Source organism: Hibiscus syriacus, unplaced genomic scaffold, assembly GCF_006381635.1.
Source record: "Hibiscus syriacus cultivar Baekdansim isolate YM2019G1 unplaced genomic scaffold, ASM638163v2 tig00116970_pilon, whole genome shotgun sequence".
Classification (NCBI taxonomy): domain Eukaryota; kingdom Viridiplantae; phylum Streptophyta; class Magnoliopsida; order Malvales; family Malvaceae; genus Hibiscus; species Hibiscus syriacus.
In genome coordinates, this window is record NW_024063494.1 from 1201800 (window position 1) to 1220537 (window position 18738).

Consider the following 18738-nt stretch of genomic DNA (forward strand, 5'->3'; position numbering starts at 1 on the left):
TAAATCATCAAATACAGACCGAATTCAAAACAATCAACATTTAATCAAAAGTCAAGGTCAAAGTGCATACTAATGAATTAAATTTTTAATCAAATTGAACCGAATATATCAATGTCAAATTTATATTCTATAATCTATAACAGTCAAAAACTAAAAATGATTCTTTTAATAAAATCATGATTTCTAAAGTAACTCATACTAATCTTGTCTAAATAATGTTATTAGAAACCGAAACTTTAAATATTGAACTATTCTTTAAGAATGAACCCACCAAATTAAACCAATTTAAAACATGATACAAGAAACCAAAACCAAACTGAATTTACTATAGAATAAATTCAATCAAATTAAATACGTAACATAAATTACTCGTAATACAAATAGTTACTTTAAATCCATAATCATAATGGTTTTATAATAACCCAAACATAAATTCAGAACTTAACCGCAGATAGTCACTTGAGATTTAACTTTGGATAAAGATACTTTGATTGCAAATATCATTCTCATAATAATATTTGGCAGTTAAAAACATGGAAAAATAAATCAATTTAAACAATATCGCTATATATTAGAATGTGAGTTATCACTATTAAACTTTTACAGAAGAGAGTATCATATATAATTAGTTGAAACTTGTATTTATGATGTCACTAACCCTAATTTAAAAAACGATAAATTTGCCCCAAAAGAACTCAACAGTGGTGAAGCACACTGCACACAATTTCTTTTTGGAGATAAATATACTTTAACAATTTTTAAGTTTAATTTTAATCCCTTAAAATTTAAATCCTAAAATCAATTAACTCTTAATGATTCAATAAGATAGACGATGATACCATTTGTTAGAATCAAATCATAATAAATATGAAAACAAATATGATCTAATCATGTCAAATCATCATGAACAAGAAATACTATATTTGCGGCAGCGTACTTGAATTAATTGATAAGTTAAAATCTTTAAGTTTTTCTTTGGTTGTGATCTTTCAAAAAGATAGGGTTCTCTTAAGTATAAACTATCTGACGGTGATAAGAATAAATACGAGATCGTCTATTTCTTGGGACCATAACCCCTTTATATAGCTGATTTAAGAATAAGATATTATCTGTACTTTTAACTCTGCACTTATAATTCAAGAGATACGTGAATTTATTCTATATTGTTAAATAGGTTGTATTGAATTTAGTCACTCAATTATTAAATATATCAATTTAGTCCATCTGTTATAAATTAATTCAAATTACACCGTTTAATGTTAAATGGACCAGTTTAATCACTTTATTAGTAAAAGAAATCAAACATGATCAAATTTTCAAAGTTAACACTCACTATTTAAAAATACCAATAATAAAGTTAATATTTTTATTATTTTTTATATCTCTCCGAACGTATTCTTTTATTTACAATTGAGTTACAAGTGAAAAAAATATTGTTATTTTCTATCTTAATAGTAAATATGTCACGACTCAGTCTATTTTAACCTGCATGGTGTGATCCATTTATATATTATTTAGAAGATATTTTTAATTTATAGTATATCAATCGGTATCCATTTTGCAAGGAGTGCTCGTATGTGCATAATGAGTCTTGACAAAAACAATTGATACATTTTTTAAATATAAAATTAGATTATTTTATTTATATAATAATTAATTGATTAAAAATATTCAGAATAAATTTTATTTTATAATAAATTTTATTTAAAAACATCTTAAAAATCTTCTGAACGAAACGAAAAATCACCAAAACTCGGTCCGAGAGAGTAGGGGGAAACCTTGACTTTCAACACATATAAGGAGTGTTTTAGAAACAGTCAAAGTCAACGGTCAAAATCTCTAAACTATAACGAACTCGCCATTAGACCTTCCTTTATATTCTCTCCATCTCAGACATCCTCTGGAACAACGAGAATCAAATCCAAATTCCATCGTTATAGTGAAGAGAGAAGTAGCATACATATTTTTTTTATAGAAAGAAAAGAGCATAATTCGAACTACATTTACAACGCCATGTCGTGTTCCCTCGCCGTATCTAGCTCTCCGGTGCCTTCTCCGTCGATGGGTCTTTTCTGCAACAGATCTTCGTTCATCTCTTCGTCGCCCGAAGCTTTGAATTTATCATTGGCTCACCTCAAACCTTCACCTTCTCCTTCTTCACCGTCTCCTTCTTCGCCCTGTTCGCCTTTTAGGCTTCGGCTTCAAAAACCGCCGTCTGGGTCCTGTTATCGACTTATGCTTCAACGTCAACGTCTTCAACGGATTCGGGTTCGAGTGTAGGGCTGGGTCCTGGATCGGGTCCAACTATATTGAAGAGGAAGAGGCCAACAAGACTGGATATACCAGCGGCAACGGTAGCGTTGCGTTTCGGGGTTCCGACGACGCCGTGTGAAGTTGTGAGAGAGGTGGAGAGAGAGGGATATGGGTATTCAGTTTATTGTAAAAGGGGGAGAAAAGAGGCTATGGAAGATAGATTTGCAGCTTCAGTTAAACTCCTAGGAGATCCCAAACAGGTAATTTTATACTATAAGAGGATTTGAAATGATGAAAAAGAGAAAGATGGATGCTGTAATTGATTTTATTTGGCATCAAAAAATGAATTTGAAGTTGCTGATACTCGTTTCGTTTATATGATAACCGCAGTCATTTTTTGGTGTTTTTGATGGACATGGAGGCGTTAAGGCTGCCGAGTTTGCTGCGCAGAAGTTGGGGAAGAACATTTTAGATGAAGTTGTTAGGAGAAGAGATGAAACCAATGTAAAGGAAGCTGTCAAAGCAGGTTATTTGAAAACAGATGCTGAGTTTCTTAAGGAAAATGTCACCGGTGGGTCTTGCTGTGTGACCGCTCTGATAAAAAATGGAAACCTTGTCGTATCGAATGCTGGTGATTGTCGTGCTGTTCTTAGTAGGGATGGTGCTGCTGAAGCTCTCACCTCTGATCACCGACCGACAAGGGAGGACGAAAGGAACAGAATTGAGACTTGGGTAAGTTGTTTCTCAAATAAATCACCCTCGACTTGTGCTTTGTTTACAATTCTCATTCAAGGTGTGCAATTGGAATGAACTTGGACTGATGCATTATTTGTTTTCGCAGGGTGGCTATGTGGACTTATGCCGCGGTGTTTGGAGGGTTCAGGGTTCTCTGGCTGTCTCCAGAGGAATTGGAGACAATCACCTTAAACAGTGGGTAATAGCTGAGCCAGAGACAAAGATCATTAGTATCAAACCCGATTACGAGTTCTTAATATTAGCCTCTGATGGCTTATGGGATAAGGTAGATTTTTATTTTATTAATCTTTCTTTAAAGTGTTCCATATGGTTTTTCATATTAAACTTAACAGCTTCTTCCCTTTTTTTCAGGTTAGTAATCAGGAAGCAGTTGACATTGCTCGTCCTTCGTGTGTTGGCATCAATAACCCCAATCCATTGAATGCCTGTAAAAAGCTCGTCAACCTTTCTGTTTCACGAGGCTCATCTGATGATATCAGTGTGCTGCTGATTCAGCTTGGGCAATATTAATTCACCAGTTTCTAAATGGAAGGCCATCAGTTCATTTAACTCTGGCCGAGTTTCAGTATAGGAGAAGAACACAGTATCTGAATACAAGAACTGTACCCATTGCATCGACTCAGTTGTAAACTTGTTTGTAATATTTGATATTCATTGACCTTAGAGTTAGAAATTCAGGACATACTTTATACACAATTTTCTAATAATGTATTCTGATGGTGGCAGTTCATTTTTGTATACAATGTTCTCAACTGTCCTGTTGATTAACTTGCAACAATAACAACAACAACAAAATCCAACTCCCATATGCAATGGGATAAGGGGAGGTAGGGTAGTAGGCTGCCCCCAACGTCAGGTTGAGAGTAGGTTCCGTGGAAGACCTCCGGCAGTCAGGAAATTAAAAATATAGATAAAATGCAATGCATGTATAAATAAATACATAAATAAATAGTTGAACAATATTCATATGCAGTCATTAATATCATTAATATCATATGCGCGTTTGTAATGGGCAGTAATCCCTGTAAATAAATCCCTGCAAAAAAATCTCTGCATATAGACAGAAACGTAAGACCCGACTAAATTTAAAAGTGAAGAGAATGTTATACAGAAGTCAACGATAGCAATCCCAGTTCTAAGCCTTCATAAATACCAATAACAGAAACGTATAAAAAGTAGAACTTGTTCATTAGCTGGTATGATTCTAGTTGATTAGCTGTTGCAAAGTTTGATTCTTCTCTGCGTGAACATGATGAACTTATGAATCTGGACTGCCTTCTTCCTGGTAACTTGAGATTATGGACCAGTTTGACATTGTCAAACTTCTTGATGAGCGTTCCTTCTAATATGCCAATAAGTGTCGAATTCATGTTTAGAACGGCAATCATGAAACACCAGGAAACTCAAGCATGCTACAAAAACCACTACTGCACATTGATTGAATCATTGACCTAATCTTTATCACACATTGATTGAATCATTGACCTAATCTTTATCACAAAACGGAAAGAAAATATGCTGATGCCAGCAAGACTACTACAAATTATTTCCCCCACTCAAGTCGGCATTGGCGACAGAATCATATTTTTCATGTTCAGTCACCAGTTGTCTAAATATGACCCCTTCACTATATCTGACCCACAACTAGCACATGAGAACAAGACCGAACGGCCAATTGCTTTTGTTTTTTTATATTCTAAATATTCCTACATCACACATGTTCCTAGAAATACCGCAGTCTTTAGTGGAAAGAACAACAAGTGAGGCGTTTGGTGCCTTGCAACATGTATTCATGTTCTTTGTTTTGAGCGTTCGAACTTACTAATGTCTGTCCAAGTCAAAAACACATGCTGCGGCCTTGAAAAGTTCTGCTACATTTTTCTTCTTGTCTTCAAGTAATCTTAATCTACGCTGACTGTCGACCACCGAAGTTACAAAAACCTAATTAGGATTGGAAGATCAAGGGTAAAAAAATCCATTACAGTTTTGAATTTGATAGAAACAAGCACCCACGAACAACAGAGAGCAGCATAAATTAACGAACTTCCAGAATTGCATGACAATTTACACGATGTATTTATTTATTTCTGTGACAACAAGTTGCAATTAGATATGCGTGCATGGATCTCAAGAAAAAGAGGAGCGGCATCAAATTGAGGGGAATTGAGATTTGCATTTTATCGATCCCACAAAACGAAAGAATTTGCTGTTCATGCACGTTAAGACTGTCGACCACCCGATTCGTGTTCTGTTTTTTTGTCTTGCTTTGTTATGACAAATATTGACAGCCTTGGAACAAGCTTCGCTGCTTTTCTGACTTACTCGGCTATTTGTTTAACATAGGCGTTCAAGTTCTCATCAATTGAACTTAACATCAGATTTTTCATTGGTGGCTGGTAAATAGGCTGAAACGACTATTCTCCCAGTATAATATTGAACCCTAAAACCAAACCTATCTCAACTCTAGTTATTTTCTTTTATCTTTTTGAAGCATTAGTTAGCGGATACCTTCTGTGCCAACGTGGACAACAATTTCTGGCATTTCCCTTCGAGTAAGGAACTTGTTCTAGCTCATCCAAAATTCGATACCTTGTTTACAGCCGGATTATAGTGGAATATTGCTATTCTGCCCTTTTCGTATTTGATGATTGAGTGTGCTCAATTAACACAAGCATCGCGAGACATGGCACCGGGTCCACTAACTCTGACAATTCAGTCAACATAATCAAAAATTAAGAAATGGTGAAAGAGGGACCTCACTTGATGGCATGTCCATCTACGTACACTTTCAAACATTCAATCCACAATCATCAAATCACATGCAGCGCATGATCTTCAGATCGGATCGCTTCTCACTAGAGCCAAAGTATAGTCTCAAGGGTAAAATTAATCCATATAATTAGTACCAGTACAACACGCATCCGCAATTCTGAGCGTGATTATCTGCTAATAACATCACGCGGATTATTTTGCTAACAGTAAATACAATATTAATACTTTAAACACTTAATTAAAACATTTTAAACTCAAGATGATTTAAAAACGTTATATGCATTTGTTATTATTTAGTATTATTGTTACGACGGTCGTAAAATCTTATCCTATCCCACTTGATGTTTTATTAATCCAATTTATTGATTTAAGCGTGTGCACGCACGTCAACAGACTTCTACTCAAACTCTCTCACTTGAAGAGCAAAACCCAGGCACAAACTGTAGCATGGTTTGGGACTTGAAGATGGAGACAAATGGCAATCTCGTGAGTCACGCACACAACCAACAGCCTCGAATTATTTGTAGTTGCGACGTGTACGTACCGTTTTCTGCCTTGTTAGACTTGCCTTTTGGCAACCAACATGGCACCTCTCTCGAATTTCATACTATTATTTTCCCCTATCAACCAATTTTTTTAGCTTGACTACTCGATTTCTTAGGTGGACATCATGTAGTGTGTTAGCTCCACCATCTTTTTAGACAAATTTGAAAGGCAAGGTGAAGTTTCTTACTATAATTTGTGATGCTCACCTACAATTATGCTTTCCATGAACCGTGTAAGCTATTACCATGACAACCACATTTCAAAAAACACCAAACCCCCCGACACAGCGAGAACAAATCTTGCAAGTAAAATACCCACCTCCAATCATATCAACGCCTTTCATCAATTACATGTGGCCCTCCGTTTAAGGATTGAATCCAGGATCACCCTCCAGGGCTCCACTCTTCCCTCCATTTCTTTCACATCAAAAAAACATGCCTTGTTCAAAGAAAAAAAAACTGTTGCTCCATTTGTCAAACCGTTTTCCGAGTTATCCATTTATAATTTCCACGTAAGACTAAGTATTTAAATACCCGTTTGGGCTCTTAAAATTCACAAGCCGAAAAAAAGTAAGAGTGTTTGAGTTTCAGAGATGGAGAAAAAGAGCACTACTCAGAAAATTTCTTCGAGTAGTGGCAAGTGTTTAGGCAAAGGCTCCTTTGGCACTGTAACATCTGCAACCAATCCGACGGTGCCATTTTTGCAGTTAAGTCCGTCGACTTAGCAACCAGTCTTCCTAGCCAGTTGGAGTCTTTGGAGAACGAAATTAGGATCCTCCGTTCTCTTTCCTCTCCCTATGTCGTTGAGTATCTCGGCGATGACGTGACCATGAACGAGTCACTGACGGCGACTTCTCGGAACCTTCACATGGAGTACTTGGCAGGGGGCACCGTTGCTGAGGAAGCTATTGTTAAAACCCGGTTGGCTGACGTGGAGGAGAAGATTTTGCGGTGGCACACGCGGTGTTTAGTTTCGGCGTTGAATTACGTGCACAGTGAAGGCATTGTTCACTGTGACGTGAAAGGAAAAAATGTTTTGGTGGGCCATGATATATCATCCGTAAAGCTGGCGGATTTCGGTTCAGCGATGGTTGAGATTAGAAACGAAAGCTCCGATGACAGAAGGTCCATGAGTTTGCCACGTGGAAGCCCACTCTGGATGGCTCCCGAGGTGATTCGCGGTGAGTATCAGGGACCGAAGAGTGATGTTTGGTCCTTAGGCTGTACCGTAATCGAGATGGTCACGGGGAAGCCGGCTTGGGAGGACCAAGGCTTCCACTCACTGAATCGAATTGCTAACTCAGACGAATTACCGGAGTTACCGGCTCAGCTATCCGAGCTCGGTAAGGATTTCGTTGACAAGTGTTTGAGAAGGGATCGGAACCAAAGGTGGAGCTGCGCTCAGCTACTGCAGCATCCATTTGTAGCAACAGCTTCGGCACCGAATAGCATCCGAGAATTATCTCCTCGCAGTGTTGTCGATTTCGCCAACTCGAATTTCGAAAAAGAAGAAAACACGGGGAACTCTGAAGCTTCAGCGAGGGAGAGGATTGGTAAATTAGCGACGGAAGGAAGGGTAATTTGGGAATCAGATGGATGGGTGGCAGTAAGGGGTTACGCTCCTGAATCATGTGGGAACTGTGACGAAAGGACAAGTACGGAACTTCCAGAATCGATGAGAACAGAGAAGGAAACGGAGGGGACAAGTTCGGTATATTGGGGTTCTTGGACGGGTTTGGTATTGTTCGATTCGTTTGACAGCATTAGCAACAGAAATACTGTTGTATGGCTATGTGGTAATTACGAGGGTGTGAAAGGGCTTAAATGGTCGAGTAGGTGCGAGTGCTGGGCTGATTTGTGCTGTCGGGAAAGGCCACAAAAGGTGGAATCAACGGTGGAAAAAGGAGAGTGGGGAATCTACATATTTTGTAATTTATTATTACAACTATTTTTGTGTAATTTAAGAATATTCAGATACAGCTTATTGGTAATTTTCAATTACTCTGATTCTTTAAATTTCATTATGAGGCGATCACGATCATTTATTTTTCTAAGATCAAATCAAACATTGGTGATTACAACGATCATTGTTTGAAAGGAGTTATTCCATATTTTCCACAAAGAAAAGGAGATAGACAAAAGTTGAAGGCTTCGTCATAGACCACTTACATTGGTGATGGCACACATTTCTAGCAATTTAAAGGGGAGGGGGGTATAAAAGTTGGTTTAAGGAGCAAGACCCATGTCTATCCTAGAGATTGAAATTAAAGGGTGCTACTATTTTTAACTTTGTTTAAAGTGAGATGGAAAAGATAAGAATAACTTCGGCCATTGGGAAAAAAGGCCCACAACAAGATTGTACCGGTTCAACGCACAAGTTGGTGTGCGAGTGTGGGAATGGATAATCTTTCCCTTCATCTAATTTTAAGCTCAGCTTACTTATTCTTATCCATTAAGATATATATGCTTGCTTGGATGACATGAAACAGTCCCGCACAAGAGATTAATAGAAACCATGGAAAATGAAAGATCAGATTGGTTGGCCCATGGCAGCTATCAAATCTTTGAACAATTCCTGGACACGAAGACCACGCTTTGTCAACAAACAACATGAACCAACTAATTCTTCATATTGATTATCTTAGGTTGTTTTCCTATCCTCTCTTGTTCCGGATTGTAGTTTGGCATTGAACCAACACTGTCTCTGTCACATGGATTCGCTTTTCCCATCAATGTTCTCTTCCCCTACGTTACGCAGATCATGACCTAATGGAGGTTATTTTAGACATGAAACTTTATGATTAGGATCATTTTTATGACAAGTACCCTATCACATTCACATTGAAAAAAAAAACTTATGAATTTAATTATGATTCAAGTGCAAACTTATTAATTCTTATATATTTATATGTTTATTTATTCCTAAAGTGGTTTTTTTTTAATTTCTTGATCATGCAAGTTTTCTAATATATCTCTATATATATCATGTTTTGTATTCTTCAAATAATATATTTAGATGATTTTAATAAAATAAATAAATAAGATAATGATAAAAATAAAATTAAATAAAAAAATAATCATCAAAATTTTTAAATAAAAATTGTAGATAATAAACAATCACGGAAAAATAAAAAAATATCATTATTTTTAAAATTGTATAAACGAGTTACAAATTTAAATAGAGAAAATAACCTCAGTGACCAAAAATACCTTATAATATACGATTTTAACCAATTTTTATTGGATTTGCCAAATTGACCAACTAAATCGCAATGCGATCGATAATTCGCAATGCGATCTCTGATATCGCAAATCAATTTTCAGATTCGTAATGCGATTTTGGACTATCGCAATGCGAATATGTAAATCGCAATGCGAACTTGGACTATCGCAATACTATGTGGGATTGAGCATTACCAACACTTGTTCTCAATACTATGTGAGATTGAGCCTTAAATAGTGATATTATTTTTGAATGTTTTGCTTAAAATTGCAATAATCGCGATTGATTGTAGATTGACATTTAATTATGACATATTTAATCGTATAATACTAATGCAATTGGTTGCTGATTCAGTTGTTTTAAGGTGCATGATTGTTAATTGTTTCATGAATAATCACATTGTATTGGAAACAAGTGTTGGTAATGCTCAATCTCACATAGTATTGGAAACACTATTGTGAATGGTATTTAAGGCTTGGCTTTCCCACTTCCTTGTTGAGTGATAGAGAACAAGGGGGACTCTCGCGCGCCGCCGCCGCCGCCGTCTCGTCTCGACTCGCCTCGTCTCGTCTCGGGTCGTGGTAATGGCAAGGTAATACGTGTCTTTGACACGTCCGCGCGAATACTATCTTTTTAGAGAAAATTCTTAAGAAATAAATGCAATACCACCAGTCGTTGCGCGATAGTCCAAAATCGCATTGCGAATCTGGAAACTGATTTGTCAAAATATTTTCATCAAATTGATTGGATTACTATTTGTCAAAATATTTTCATCAAATGAATCATACTATAATTTCTTAAATAAAATTAAACAAAATTTAAATCATGTTTTTTATCACATGCTATACATGCATCTATCAACAAAATAAATCAACACTTTTTAATAGTAAAAAACTTGAGAAAATAATCATCATACCCGTAAATCTCTTAAGTTCTATGTCTCACTTATTTATGATTAGTTAAAATTTTGAGTAAAGTAAACAAATGATTGATTGACTATATAATGTTGTTTTGTTAAATCTATCAATTACTAAAAATTATAAAATGACTCCCTAACTATAGGACATTAATTTTTTGAGTCTCTGATTACTAAAAGTTACAAAATGAGCAATTGGCTATTCATATGTTCCAAGCTCATCATTTTCTATTAAAAATTGACGACCATTTGAACTAGACGTTAACCTATTGACTAGTGTATGACAAAATATAATCTCATAATTGTTTGAGTTACATTTTGTGGATCGACTCTATTTCTACATTATCTTGTCAAACCAATGTTTTGAATACTATGTCATCGAGTTAGTGTTTGAAAGTAATGGCGGAGCCAGTAAACATCATTAAAATGTAATTTATCATAGCAAGTCAGCATGTTAACGTCTAACTCAGACGATCATTAGTTTTTTTTAATGAGAAATGATGAGTTTAGAATAAATAAATAGTTGGATGATCATTTTATAACTTTTAATAGTCGAAGTACTCAACAAAATAACACTCTTAAGTAGAGAAATTATTTTATAACTTTTAATAGTCGAGAGACTCAACCTACCTTATAGTGAAGAGCATCCACGTACTTTATCCTAAAATTTTGTAAACAATTTAGTGAGTCCTAATTCTTTAAATTCACAAATCACAATCGATTAGGATCCATTTAATGTTGGAGTTTCACTAAATTTACAGAAAATCTAATGTCAGGTAAGCCTATCGAGGAGATTCTGACTATTGATAAGAAGCCCAATCTCGTAGTAAAAGGATTGATTCACACATCTGCAAAGTGGACTCCACCAGCTAGCCATCGGTTAAAAATCAATACAATGGGGCCTGTAAGTTGAATAGTGGCTATGCTATATGTGGTGGTGCTACAAGGGACGTTGATGGAGAGTGGGGAGTAGACATTCATTTTAGTCCGTGTCTTTATTATTAGTAATAATAATAAGAGAAAATAATCTCATGACCAAAAATGTCTTATAATATATGATTTTAATCAATTTTTTTTGGATTTACCAAAATGACCAACTAAATCGTAATGCGATCGATAATTCACAATGCGATCTCCGGTATCGCAAATCAGTTTCCAGATTCGCAACGCGAACTTCGATTATCGCATTGCGATTTACATATTCGCATTGCGATAGTCCAAGTTCGCGTTGCGATAGTCGAAGTTCACGTTGCGATTTATTCCAAATTCGTTGCGATTTATTCCAAATTCGATGCGATTTATTCCAAATTCGTTGCGATTTATTCCAAATTCATTGCGATAGTCCAAGTTCGCGTTGCGATTTATTCCAAGTTCGTTGTGATAGTCGAAGTTCGTGTTGCGATTTATTCCAAATTTGCTGCGATAGTCCAAGTTCGTTGCGATAGTCGAACGTGTCGAAGACACGTATTACCACGACCACGAGACGTGACGGGACGGCGGCGGCGGCGCGCGAGAGTCCCCCTTGTTCTCTATCACTCAACAAGGAAGTGGGAAAGCCAAGCCTTAAATACCATTCCTAATAGTGTTTCCAATACTATGTGGGATTGAGCATTACCAACACTTGTTCCCAATACTATGTGGGATTGAGCCTTAAATAGTGATATTATTTTTGAATGTTTTGCTTAAAATTGCAATAATCGCGATTGATTGTAGATTGACTTTTAATTATGACATATTTAATCGTATAATACTAATGCAATTGGTTACTGATTCAGTTATTTTAAGGTGCATGATTGTTAATTGTTTCCTGAATAATCACATTGTATTGGAAACAAGTGTTGGTAATGCTCAATCCCACATAGTATTGGAAACACTATTGGGAATGATATTTAAGGCTTGGCTTTCCCACTTTCTTGTTGAGTGATAGAGAACAAGGAGGATTCTCGCGCGCCGCCGCCGCCGTCGTCTCGTGGTCGTGGTCGTGGTCGTGGTCGTGGTCGTGGTCGTGGTCGTGGTCGTGGTAATACGTGTCTTCGACACGTCCGCGCGAATACTATCTTTTTAGAGAAAATTCTTAAGAAATAAATGCAATACCACCAGTCGTTGCGAATTTGGAATAAATCGCAACGCAAACTTCGACTATCGCAACGAATTTGGAATAAATCGCAACGCGAACTTCGACTATCGCAACGAATTTGGAAACTCGCAACGCGAACTTCGACTATCGCAATACGAACTTGGATTATCGCAATGCGAATTATCGATCGCATTGCGATTTAGTTGGTCATTTTGGCAAATCCAAAAAAAGTTGGTTAAAATCGTATATTATAAGGCATTTTTGGTCACTGAGGTTATTTTCTCTAATAATAATAATAATTATTAATTTTTATAATTGTTTATTTACATATCTAAAATGGCCAACATGTTATAAAACATAACAAAAACTAAGTTAAGCCTAAGGCTACTGACTAGGGTTGTAAATGAGTCGAGCTCGAATATTTTTAAGCTCGTCTCGAACTTGAAAAATTTAAAATTATGCTCGACTCGAAAACTCATTAGTTAAAATTTATCAAGCTCAGTTCGAACTCGAAATATAATATTGAAACTCGACTCGAAAGGCTCAAACTCAAAAAAAATTCCGGAGCTTGATTGAAGCTCGATTCAAGCTCGAACTCTATTCAAGCTCGAATTTGAACCTACAAAAATCTTATATTACATTTAAAAATATATTTTTAAAAATTTATAATTATCAATAATTTTTTTAATATATTTTTAATAATGTAATTTTAAAAAATCTAAAATTATAATATAATATTTATTCGAGTAGCTCGCGAGCTTTTCGAGTTAAGTATTAAGTAGATTATTTTAGTTCGTTAAGAATTCGAGTCGAGCTCATTCGATTCAAGTGTTAATCGAGCTTTGACCGAGTCGATTTCAAGTAACTCGCGATCTATCTCATCTCATTTACAACCTATTATTGACTCAATAAAGACCCACACATATGACCCAAAGGAATTAAGGTTTTGTCTTATAATTACTAAAATAATATATTAAATATCACTCAAAAATGTAACCCTAAATTAATATTTTCCCCATTAAAATAAGTATGAATACTTATATATATATATATATATATGTATCGATATCTAGTGATAATCAAAATTTACCGACTACCAAAATTTTTAATAGTTCTTCATGTTTTCCACCTTCAACATTATAAGTCTGTCAACATTTTCGATAGCGCCTGTCATTATTTTTGATAGTGCTTTACCGAATTTATTAATTATCTTATTAAATTTCTTATCACGTTATTTTATAGTCTTAGTCCGTATTTTCTGAGACAAATCTGACTATTTTGCAGCAACCCTACGCAATCAAGCCACTAATCCCAACTAGAATTAACATCGCCCATTCCCGAAAATACCCTCCTTTTTTCTCATTATCGTCCAGAGAAAACCCTCACTCCCTCTCTCCTTCTATAAAAACCCTAACAGCCTGCATTCACTTTTGTTTTGTTATCTTGATTTAAAGAAATACACCCGCACGCCTCACCCTACAAAAAACGTTATGGCAAGCAAAGAGCCCGAACTCGAGCATAGAGAAGACGAAGAAGCTCCCGCCGCCGATGATGAAGATACCGGAGCTCAAGTCGCCCCTATTATCAAGCTTGAGGAAGTCGCTGTCAGCACCGGCGAGGAAAACGAAGATCCCATTCTCGATCTGTCAGTATTTTTCTATTATTTATATTTTCAATATTCGAATATTCGTTGATTTATCAAGAGATCCGATTGATATGAATATACGTAACTTTATTTTCTAGGAAGTCGAAGCTCTATCGTTTTGATAAAGAAGGGAATCAATGGAAAGAGAGGCGCTGGTACGGTGAAGCTGTTGAAGCACAAAGAAACTGGAAAAGTTCGTCTTGTTATGAGGCAATCTAAGACTCTCAAGATCTGCGCCAACCATCTAGGTATCTTCTCTTCCTTCTTTCTCTCTCCCTAAATTCAGTTTCTGTTTCTTTTTCTTCCATTTTTTGATTATTTCTTAATTTTGCAGTGTTGCCGACGATGACGGTGCAGGAGCACGCTGGGAATGATAAATCCTGCTTATGGCACGCTCCTGATTTTGCAGATGGTGAACTGAAAGATGAACTTTTCTGCATTCGATTTGCATCGGTTGAAAGTAAGTATATTTACTCCGAATCACTTTGCTACTGCGCAGGGGCGGGTGCGCTAAGCCCTGGGGTGCCAAGTGCATCCCATTATTTTGGAAAAAATGGTTGAATTTAATTTAATTTGTTAAGGAAAAAAAATTGCGAATCCATTATTTTTAAGAAAAAATATTAAAATTTTGAACCCCTTTCTTAAATTTCTGGATCTGCCACTGCTACTGTGCAAAATGAAATTGAAATGAGGTTATTTCAACTCCTTATTTAATCTTTCGATCTGGATCTGCACATCAGGACTTAGTAAGTAAACAGAACTTCTTAGAATGGACTAGTAAGAGCATTGATATTTCTTCGAGTAGTTTGTGACTTACATTTTAATCAAGTGTTCATATCTTGTTGAATGATTGAATGCTTAGCTGAACATGATTTCAAGGTTTAAAATGAATTTCATAGTAACTGAAATTTTAATTTTGCTCAATATGTGAGTTGGTATTAGTTTCAAATATGTATTGAAAATTATTGCATTTTACTAATTTATAGTATGAACTGGCAAACAACTTTCACACTTAAATGTTGAGTAATACTATAGTTCTGTTTTCTCAAAACTCGCAGTTAACAACAGTTTTTTCCCCAGTAGCCCATGTTGACTTTGAAGGAAATTGGAATCATTTTTGCTTGGTAACCTTAGTGGTTTTCTTGGGTTTGATATTTCCTTTTTTGAGAAAAAATCAAATGTTATAAGAGTAACTTGAATTTCATTGTTGAGACTCATGCCATTTAAATTGGATGTGTACTCTAGCATGTCCAGTTGAATAAGCTTAAAATTAACTGTTGCTGCTTCTGAAGTCTTGTTGTATTGTGCACATGATTGGATCCTTGAGTTGAATAGTCTTTTAGACGTAATAAAATTTGTTATGCATATGATTTGACACTTAATGTAATAACCATGCTGGAGTGCTTGATATACCATGTAAAATGGAACTTTGAGTCGCCTTTATCATTTTGTGGGAAGTGTTACAGAGAATATCAGTTACAGTTAACAGAGAATATCAGTTACAGTTAACAGAAATGGGTTATGATTGGGGTTATCAATGGATTGTGATTGTTCTTTGTAATTTGGCTTTAGTGGCTTTAAAACAATGACTATTTTGCTTTGAGCGAATAATGACCTTTTGATATTACTGATTTAACTTTTTTTCTTAAAACTAGATTGCAAAACCTTTATGGAAATATTCCAAGAAGTGGCTGAATCACAAAATTCAAATGAGGAAAATAAAGATGCATCTGCTGCTGCTGAGTCACTTGAGAAGTTGAGCGTTGAAGAAAAGAAAGGTGAAGTTAAAGCTGAAGAGGAGAAGGCTGTTGGTACAAAAGAAGAGAAGGAAACAGAAAAAGCAGATGCTGAAAAGGAAGATGGGGAGGCAGCTTCCTCTACCTAAAAGGAGTTTGGGTTTGTATTACATGCCATAAGGCTTTTGGCGAATATGGTGAGATTTTCAGTCACCTGACTCTACTCTTGTCTCCCATATTCTTGGGGGGTGAACTAGATACGTAATATATGAGTTGGATGGTTGAGGTCCTTCGTGTCCTTATTTTGGGTGTGTCGAGGGTTGGTCAAACCCTGAGTCCTGTGTCAGTCATGTTTGCATGGTTAGAGGTGCCTTTGGAATTTGGATAGAGTCGAGGAGGATTCATTCAACTGGAATTTTCCTGGTAGTAGTATCAGCGTGTCAAAGTTCAATTTCTGCTGCGACCATACATTGAAAGAGCTCTTGTCATAGACAGTTTTTGTTTTAAAGATTTTTTTGGGATTTAATTACTTTTGAATTTTGTATCTTTGTGTCTCAAGAGTTGAAAGTTTGGGTGAAAAGGAATTTGGTTTGCCAAGTTGGCTTCAGATACCCATTCTATTTCTACGTTATTAAGAAATGACAGCATAAAGGACTTTCCGTAAAATTTATATAATTAGAGTAATTATCTTGTGCTGCTCTCAATCTTGGAGCAACCTACTATCCTATCCTCTTATCCTATTACATGGGAATTGGGTCAGCTAATAATATGATCATTTGATGCATGTAGGTGAGGGACTTGGCTTATTCGTCAGAAATTCATGGTTTCCCCCCTAATAGGGCACCATGCTTATTAAGCCCAATTAGGGCTTTCGGGGTTTTTTTTGAGAATACGACAAAAGCTACAATGATCCACGAATTCGTCACATTGAGGTGACGAGTTTGATAGGATATATTATTTTAATAGATCGGGATCAGTGGTCCTCACACGATCCTTTTATTTATTGAAATTAAAGCGACTCGTCACCTTAATGTGATGAGTTTTAAATTTTTAATAAAAATTATAAAATTAATTTTAATATTAAAAATGAAAAATAATAGTAACTCTCACCTAATGGGTTCCTTTGAATACAAAAAAAATATAAAAAAGTAGTTAGTCAATGGATAACGACGGTCACATGGTAACGGTCATCATAGAACTAGTCACTCCCGATTAAATTTTAAAAAATAAATTAAATAAAAAGTAAAGCAATAATTTTATTAAAATTTTGCTTTTACAATCTAATATGTACATAATATAATTTATTTATATTTTCGAAGTTATTGATGATGCTGAGGAGTGGGTGAATGATAATTGCACTGGGGCCATTGGTCATGATCGTTGTTGTCGTCGTCGTCCTCTTCGTCTTCATCTTGGTTTGGTTGTTCGAAAGGAAGCGTAGTTGATACATTCTGAGATCCACATTCGAAATACGGTGACGAACTTATGGTATTTGACGTCATCATTGTCGTTACTGAATCGACTTGGCTATCTTGTTGACTATATATGATATGATCTCATTAACCCTCACATGCATGTTCTATCGAAGATGCTTGAGTGTGTTGTATTATATCCCATGAAGATCCAACTCAAGTTGGTTGAATCTCGGTTGAAGTATGATATGTTTTATAGAAACCAAAAATAGCATGATGCATAATAGATATCTTCATATGCAAATGTTGTACTAGAAAAAGAAGATGACGATGATTTCTTCAACTTGACAAATCTGGCCTTTTGTTTTTCCCATTCTCCCATGTCTTTTGGTGTTGTTAAAAATGGTTTCTCATTTGTTTTATAATTTCGGAAATATGGAGAATGGTCAAAATCTAAGTTGATTGGTGTAATATTGTAACGCGGGGGGAACGATGGGTGACGTTGATACCATTGCTCAATGTAGACAGCGTGCTTCTTCGGCCAATTTTTGGTATGTTTCCCATGCTTATCAATTCTATAGAGCACGTCCATGTTCCATATTTGTGTAGGAATCGGTTGATGAGATTCAAGCTGTCCCAACACACTATCAGCGTTGTGCATCTCAACAATTGAAAATTGTAATAATGGAGTCACGACACACCCTAAATTGGACCCATCAAAAAATCCTGGTGGCAATAATCGATAGATCTTCATAACACGGAAGCCAAGAAAACTATAAATATTAATTATAAAAGTAATATATAAAGTTAAACAATTTCAAAAAAATAATAAAGAAATAATATTTACCACATATTGATCGGCGATGTCGATCCTCATCCATATATCGGTTTTAGTAGCACCGACAACTTAGTTTCGTTATTTATGGTGCCATCTAAAAATATAAAAATATAAAAATGATTAAAAACAGATAAAAACTAAATTTAGTTAAAAAAGTGAAATTAAAGACATACCTTCCAACGAGAGAAAACTCATATGGAACAGTTGTAGTTGGTGTAAAAAAATAAAAACCGATACCAAGCTCAAGACTGTAGCAATATTAGACAGTCTGCTACATCGGCCTTTCAGCCCCGCTGGACGATTGTAGCCTTACAAAGCTCCCAGTACAAAAAAGCTAAAATCGTCGAGCCCCAATTGATATTACGACACTCATCAAAATTATTTAATATAGGGAGATACTAAGTGTGCACCAATTATCGGATTTATCTGATAATAATATCCCTCCGATCAATTGGAGAATATGCTTGGGATGCAAAAACATCTCCTCCTTTGTACAAACATCCATAACTTGAAATTTGGACTCCAACCACATCATCCGTATCCAATAGCCGTCCATGACCTTGAA

The 18738-nt window shown here is 35.7% G+C and overlaps 3 pseudogenes; all 3 read left to right on the forward strand.

Moving 5' to 3' along the window:
* Positions 1-1923: 1923 nt before the first annotated feature.
* LOC120191518 lies at positions 1924-3625 on the forward strand (annotated as a pseudogene).
* Positions 3626-6668: 3043 nt separating this feature from the next.
* LOC120191607 lies at positions 6669-8421 on the forward strand (annotated as a pseudogene).
* Positions 8422-13988: 5567 nt separating this feature from the next.
* Positions 13989-16450, forward strand: LOC120191519 (annotated as a pseudogene).
* The last annotated feature ends 2288 nt before the right edge of the window (positions 16451-18738 follow it).